Source organism: Mustela nivalis (assembly GCF_964662115.1).
Source record: "Mustela nivalis genome assembly, contig: HAP1_SCAFFOLD_388, whole genome shotgun sequence".
NCBI lineage: Eukaryota > Metazoa > Chordata > Mammalia > Carnivora > Mustelidae > Mustela > Mustela nivalis.
Genome location: NW_028136262.1, coordinates 571,414 through 579,762, shown reverse-complemented (window position 1 = coordinate 579,762; position 8,349 = coordinate 571,414). Strand labels below are relative to the sequence as shown.

At 36.6% G+C, this 8,349-nt stretch overlaps 1 pseudogene across 1 annotated transcript; it reads left to right on the top strand.

The window, feature by feature from the left end:
* The first annotated feature begins 7,202 nt into the window (after window positions 1-7,202).
* LOC309857104 (small ribosomal subunit protein uS5 pseudogene) lies at window positions 7,203-8,133 on the top strand (annotated as a pseudogene). Its single transcript has one exon. The product of its transcript is annotated as a small ribosomal subunit protein uS5 pseudogene (transcript).
* Window positions 8,134-8,349: the final 216 nt, after the last annotated feature.

The following is an 8,349-nucleotide window of genomic DNA, read 5'->3' as shown; positions in this document are numbered from 1 at the left end:
AGGCAAATGTAAGTGTTCTGAGTATGTTTAAATAAGCTTAAGGTAAGCTATGATATTTGATAGTTTTGGGGTATTAAATGCATTTTCAATTTTTTATGTGTTTCTCTGTACATAGCCCCCTTGTAAGCTGAGGAACATCTCTATATGTATATGTCGCCTTGGTATGGCTTACATATTATTGGCATGAAACATCTAGAACAGTACGTGTGCCATAGAATTGTCTACAACATCAAACAAGTTTCTTGAAAACTTGTGCCAAAGGGGTTATGTCTTTAAGGATTCTTATTTCAGAAGGGTTCTCTCAAACGTAAGATTTTTCAGAAGTTAAGTGAAAATCTGACCAAACTAAACATTTTTCCATTTTCCTAGTGAGCAAAGATAGCTAAAATCTATCTGCCATTTTCAACACTGTACTCAACGATTGTAATTCTAATTTAAGAACAGATTATTTATATCAAAACCACATGTTGGCCTAATCTTATACAATATTCATAAGTCACACTCAGACCCTTGGACACTTTTATTTGTTGAGTCTATATGGTACTACGGACATTCATCTTTTTTGACCTCATAGCTTCATGTATGTCTATACTTTTGAAAATACATGCATCATAGTTCCATTGTAAAATGTCTGGGTTATAAAATGTGCTATGCTATCAAAATGGTAATAAGAACATACAAATGACCTGATGTAATGAACTGGACCAGATTGCCAGATATCACATTTCATACCAGAAAGATTCAGTGGTAAGTTTTAAAATGGCCAGCTATACATTGACTGAATTATAACTCATTTAACTTCTTTCTTTGTGTACAGTATTATACATTAGTCAGTATTATAGTAGATAAGTACTTTGGACAGATGTAAATATGCTGTAATAAAAAATGTTTTTTTTTTTTTTAGTCCTTTTTACTTGTAAGACTAGCCACAAATACCACGCCTCCCCCAAAATAATTTGCAATCCAAATTTATCTCTAAATGAATTTATTGCACAGAAAAATATGTATATATATATATATATATATATACACACTTACAGAAGACATGTTCAAAAATAGTTACACAACAGCAGGGCCCTAAATGTAAGCAGTATAGTTGTTTTGTTTTGTTTTGTTTTGTTTCTTTTAAAAAAAGAGGTTATGTGAAATATTAGGATTTTATTTCCAGGCGTAGTATTTCAAGACAGTTAACCACACCTATGGTGTCAACAGCCTCTTGTTGGCAGTATGATTTTATTGGCTCCATGGAATAACAGCAAGAATTTACTATTGCTTCTTTCTTTTATGACACACACAGAAAAAAAAATTGACACATTTGCTCAAGACCAACCAGAATCATTTTAACCTATCAAAATTGATGGGAGGCCTTCACTGCCAAAGTCACTGCTGCGTTTTCACAATTCACTGCAGACAATCTGCTACTCCCATTATGATAAAGGAGAGAAGAGTCATAATCAGGGAAGAAAGCTAGATTAATACATGTAATTAACATTGAATATTTAGCCTGCTATAGGATTATTATTATTAGTGTCATTTGATAATTTTCTCTCATTTTATTAAACACAACTGTGAGTAATTACGCTACCTAATATTTCTCTGTATTGGCTGACTAGCTAGCAAACATTCATGAAAATATCCATTAGCCACACATATAAAATGCTGCATTATGATGCTGTTGAATCAGAACATACCACTACCTGATCCTGTAGCTCTTTGAGGATTTGCAAATCAATTAATTCTATGTTTATTGGATTCTTCCCATACAATTAGAAAATTTATAATCGAGTCCATGAACATTATTAGTTTTGCCATTTTAAACCAGCAATCACACTTTGATTTTTACAACAAAAGCAGAAATATAAACACACACATTTGGATCAGTTTTCTGTTAGTCTGTCTGGACTTCAAAATCCTATTCCTCAAGATGATGCACACCAAAGTTCTGGATTAAACAAGAAATTAGATGGCACCTGAACACTTGGTTTAATATTCTCAAAAGGATTATGCAACTTCTTTCTTACAATATGACATTGTTTTACAAAGATCCACACTTTTATAATGTTAGTATTTATAATAATCAATAAAGTCAATTAATCATGATTAAAAATCAAACATAAAAATTTCTACTTTTTGCTTTTGCCCCCTCCATTTAGAACTTATTTATAGCCTGATAATTCAAAGGTCCCTATGTTTATGAAAATCTGGACAGAAATAGCTCTAAGATCCCATTCAGAACTTGATATTAATCTAAGTCTTTTGGCTCCATTTATCCTGAGAGCAAAGAGTAGGACAAAGGATTTGAGTACTGTTAGTTTATCTGGGAGATTATCCAAGGTAGAAAAGAATGGGAAAGTGATACAGTGAAGAAGCAACTTTGTCAAAGAGGTACATTGTTGATATAATTGTTGTGGATAGAAAATGAAGGCTTGCTTTTACTGAAAGGTCCTGAGAAACTTCTTTAAGTTGTCCTCATGAAGACCTGAAAACTGACAATTTTACCTATGGTTCTTATTTCCACTTCACTGAGAGCTGTCCTCAGAGGACATGTAACTCTCCTACACTTTTGGGTTGTGTTGGAGACATTCTAAAATGAGAGAGAGAACATGAGATGCTATCAGTGTTAAGTAACCGCAATTTCCCATGGAACTATCCACCACAGGTTTGGCTATAATCAGGTGTTGGGCCTTGATATCAGAGGGATTTGAGGCAGTATCATTTTAGGTTAATCATTATATCTGAAATTTCCAAAAACTACAACTGATGAAACTTTGATTATAAACCTACAAATATAACAATAAATATACAGTATTCAAATTATTTTCATAGAAATACACAAACAAAGCATCAACTGATTAATATTTAAATGTTACAAAATACTGAACTGAAAGAATTTGGTCATATAACAACGTGTAAGAAGTAGAGCTTAGGTTTAGGTTAGAAGTCAGGATGCATTTGGGACTCAGTTAAGAAATTGAATGGAGGGACGCCTGGGTGGCTCAGTGGGTTAAGCCGCTGCCTTCGGCTCAGGTCATGATCCCAGGGTCCTGGGACCGAGCCCCAAATCAGGCTCTCTGCTCAGCAGGGAGACTGCTTCCTCCTCTCTCTCTGCCTGCCTCTCTGCCTGCTTGTCATCTCTCTCTGTCAAATAAATAAATAAAATCTTAAAAAAAAAGAAATTGAATGGATGTCTGACTATCTTATAGGTTTGCTAAAAATCAGTGACTTTGTGTTCACGTGTGGCTATGCGGGAATTTTTAACTTTCTCTAAGAAGTTATTAGATTGATTATATAATGGCAGTAAAGAATGGGGAAAAGCAAAGTACAAACCCCATAAAGACAAAGACACTGAGTATGAGAAAAGAGTAATAGATAAGAAGAATCAATGCATTTGAGGAAAATGGGAATTGAAATACACAATGATTGTTGATTTTTTTAGATGCAGAAATCAAAACTAGCTTGCAAGAAGGAAATAACAGAAGACATGTTGTGAAAAGGCAGTAACGTGGAATAAAGGAATAGGGAGAGCATATCAAGTAATTTGGATAGGAAGGAGTTAGGAGATAATTGCTTGATAAATTTTATATGGCCCACTTAAATGCACAGATTTCTCTTCTTTAATTTATATGGAGAACAGGGTGTCCTTTCTCTTCCCTTTCAGAGCACCCGAGGTGTACTCTTTCAGACTGAAAACCTGAAAAGCTCAGGACTCAGTTGCTTAAGCACAGCTGAGAGGACATATTTCAATTAAGATTTACAGTTTGCTGTAGGTAGTAGACTGTCAAAAGTGGTTTAACCATATTTTTCATTTAACAAGAAGACTACAGAGAGTGTTTTCTGGTGTTGGTTCAGAGTCTTAAGAAAGTCAAGTGAACTATCTTAGAGGTTTTCATGGCTTTTTATTCACAGTTGCAAAAATTGCTGTTGGAGTTCTCACTATTAAGCCCACATTTCTGGCAGAAAGATAGAGGTAAAAGAGAATGATATCTTGTACAACTGATACTTTGTCATATAGTTACAATGTAACTAGAAAAAAGACAATAAAATATTTGATGTTGTTTTAAGTTTCCTTGTTGTCAATCCCTCAGTGCTTTCTGATACTAAAGGAAAAAGTAGATGGATATTGACCTGGCAACTATCAACACCTGTCAGTCTCTCTTGGATAACCAATATCTCTATAATCTCTTCTTCCCAGTAAAAAAAAAATAAAATATATTCATAAACCACACTGTGCCATCTCAAGTTACTGCACCAAGATAAAATTACAATGATTTTCAGTTGTTCCAAATGGACAGAATACCCTTCCTTATGATATCATGTCTTATAAGATAGATAATTGGCTTGCTACCAATATACCCAGATGAGACTGTGGAAGAGACAGGAAAAAAATAATAATATTTATTTATTCCTTGGGTTGACCCTGTTTACACAGATGCATTACTATTAGAAAAGGTTGGTTTGGGACATTGGAATGAATTTACTTAATGGGTCTGTATGTAATTGGGTTGGAGAAAATTTTTAATTTCTACAAAAATTATTAGAATTCTATCTTATTCCCTTTTGATAATTTTCACATGTTAACAAAGCCAACGTTTTTGTCTAGCAGACAAGATCTTAAATCCTAACAAAACTCAATTTTTTCCTTTTTTTTTTTAAGTTTGAGAGCCTCATGTTCTCTCATGCTGCTTTAAATACAACTCAAAAAAACAAAAGGAGCTAAATGGGGCAGTAAGCCCAGTCTTTTTATTTTAATTTATTTATCTTATTTTTAATTAAAAAATTAAAGATTGTATTTATTTATTTGAGAGAGAGAGAGCATGAGTGGGGCAGGGGGATGTAGCTGCAGAGAGAGACTGAGAAGTATATTCCCTAATGAGCAGGAAGCCCGATATGGGGCTCGATCCCAGGATCCTGACTGAGATCATGACCAGAGACAAAGGCAGATACATGTGCAAAATCCCTTTTTTTCTGGGAAACAATACTTTACAAGAGATGTTTGAAAAAGTACTGGGGAAACAACTTTAATCAGAGATACAAAAATTTAATTGACTTCTGTAAAGCTACAGGGATCCAAATGATGGGAATCCCAGGCCGTTTAGGTTGTGGACCACAGAGTATTCTTCTCTGTAATATTTTATTTTCTTCCATGTCTACTAACTCCAGTCCAAGTTCACTGATCTCTTTTTAGATAGTGCAAAACATGGCAAAGAATACCAAACAAGTGCCCAATATTCTACATTTATTACATCATTTCTAACATATAGAAGTGTGTTATCAAGGCTGGTTCTGTGAACGAACCTAGTTATGCTAAAGTGTGTTTTGTTCTCCAAAAATTAAATTCATGATTATCACACAATTATAAAATACTTGTGTCAAGAATTTTTATTCAAAAATTAATAAGAGAAGCAGATATTAAAACTAGTTCACATGGTTATTTGGGATATAAGCAGAGTTGTGCAGCAGAAGTGCTCTGGGCCCATAATTTGGGTTATAGAATTTATGTTTTCTAATGAAAAATCACTAACTTGCATTATTGTTAACAAGAATCCTGTGCATTACCATCAGTTTTCTCCATTATAACCTCTTGCTCTACAGTTTGTAAATAACTTTGTCAATAGCAAGCTAATAAACGGGGTGACTCCAATGGATTGAGATAATCTCAATACATAATGAACAGGACTCCATTGAAAGGACACCTAAGAGTTTATTTTGCCCAAAAATTTGATCACTTTTTTCACTGTCCTTACCTATTTTCCAAACCTAGTTCTTTTCAGTCTACAGACAACCCTGTATCTGACTGACTTGTTAATTCTGGGAATGTCTTGCAGATTAATTTGCTTGCCCGAGGTGGTTCCTCTAATTGATGTCTAAGAACCCTAATTAGTTAAGAAAACTTTTTTTTTAACATTTTCATTGCTACTTATTATTATTATTATTATTACTAATATCTCTATTATAAATAATTCACAAGGGCATCCTTCTGACAAAAGACAAAGAGCTGGCTACTAGTAGAAAAAGTACATTTGACTCTGTCAGTGAAAGTGGTAAAGGGATTTGAGAAAATAAGGCAAAGCAGTGGAATTATGTGTTAAAACTTTAAATATTATAGACACATTTACTTAATTTCTAATACTGCTTATAATTAAAAAAGATGTTTTCCATGAACCACGCATTACAACAAATATATTGTTTATACAGATTAAATTTTCATCAAAAGGGACGCCTGGGTGGCTCAGTTGGTTAAGCAGCTGCCTTTGGCTCAGGTCATGATCCCAGCATCCTGGGATCGAGTCCCGCATCTGGCTCCTTGCTCGGCCTGAGCCTGCTTCTCCCTCTACCTCTGCCTGCCATTCTGTCTGCCTGTGCTTGCTCTCTCGCCCACTCTCTCTGATAAAGAAATAAAATCTTAAAATAAATAAATAAATTTTCATCAAAAAATTATAAGTGTATTTTTTTGTAGGATCATGATAAGCATTTTGCAGATGAGAAAAGTGAAATTTAGAAAAGTATGTCTCTTCAAATCCCTCATACAATATCTGGCCTAGATAGAAGGATATACTATCACAATTGAGGAAGATAATTGAGATTACTTAAAATGATAAACTTTACTGTATAGGGTTTTTTACAAGTTTGCCACAGATTCACATTTTTTAAAATATATATCTATTTGTGTAAAGAGAATGCACTGAGAAGTAAAAAGATAGTGATATATCAGTGCTACCTACTAATGGCTATAATATCATCACCTTATTTATGAACAATGAAACAGTGTGTAATATTTAAATAAATTTAAATAAATTCCTATTTATTTTATATATTTATAAATTTAAATGAATTCCTATTTATTTATTATTAAAGAAATTCCTCTAACAAACAGTATGTTTTGAAGGTTGCTAGCAGGAAAGTGTTGTACGACATGGAAGTAATCAGAAAATGTGATCTAAAATTCTGCTTTCAAGGGCGCCTGGGTGGCTCAGTGGGTTAAAATTCTGCTTTCAAGAAGCTATAACAGTAAGTACTGAGCATTAGCTATTATATGCTATGGATGAATAACTGAAATCTACATTTGAAACTATTGGTACACTATATGTTACCTAATAGAATTTTAAAAAGTTAAAAAAAACCACTATTTTATAAAACAATATTCCCAACAGGCTCTTTTGCTTTAAAATACTCACTTTGTTTCCTCTCTGAGAGAACACCAAATGGCGGATGACGCCGGTGCTGCGGGAGGGCCCGGAGGGCCCGGGGGCCCTGGAATGGGAGGCCGCGGCGGTTTCTGCGGTGGCTTCCGCAGCGGCATCCGGGGCCGGGGCCGGGGCCGGGGCCGTGGTCGGGGCCGGGGCCGAGGCCGCGGAGCTCGCGGGGGCAAGGCCGCGGACAAGGAGTGGATCCCCGTCACCAAGCTGGGCCGCCTGGTCAAAGACAAGAAGATCAGTCCCTGGAGGAGATCTATCTCTTCTCCCTGCCCATCAAGGAGTCTGAGATCATCGACTTCTTCCTGGGAGCCTCCCTCAAGGACGAGGTTTTGAAGATCATGCCTGTGCAGAAGCAGACGCGCGCGGGCCAGCGGACCAGGTTCAAGGCATTTGTCGCCATCGGAGATTACAATGGACACGTCGGTTTGGGTGTCAAGTGTTCCAAGGAGGTAGCCACTGCCATCCGCGGAGCCATCATTCTGGCGAAGCTTTCCATTGTCCCTGTGCGGCGAGGCTACTGGGGGAACAAGATCGGCAAGCCCCACACTGTCCCGTGCAAAGTGACTGGCCGCTGTGGCTCTGTGCTGGTGCGTCTCATCCCCGCCCCCAGAGGCACTGGCATTGTCTCGGCCCCTGTGCCCAAGAAACTGCTGATGATGGCTGGTATTGACGACTGCTACACCTCGGCCAGGGGCTGCACTGCCACCCTAGGGAACTTTGCCAAGGCTACTTTCGATGCCATCTCCAAGACCTACAGCTATCTCACCCCTGATCTCTGGAAGGAGACTGTGTTCACCAAGTCTCCCTATCAGGAGTTCACGGACCATCTTGTGAAGACCCACACCAGAGTCTCTGTTCAGAGGACCCAGGCTCCAGCTGTGGCTACTACATAGTTTTATACAAGAAAAATAAACTGAACTAAAGCTTGAAAAAAAAATACTCACTTTGTAATGAGAGTCATTACTTTTGTCTAGCCAAATCTTATAGCACTGTTTATCCCTTCCCTGCTTTATCCCTTCCCAGTATCAATAAAGGCTCACTTGGGTTACCTAGAAGCCATGAGAAAGCTTGTAATAGATCTGGCTGGTTTTCACCAGCAATTTGACCACCATGTGCACAGGGAAGTCTATTGATAAAGGCTTTATTGCAATAA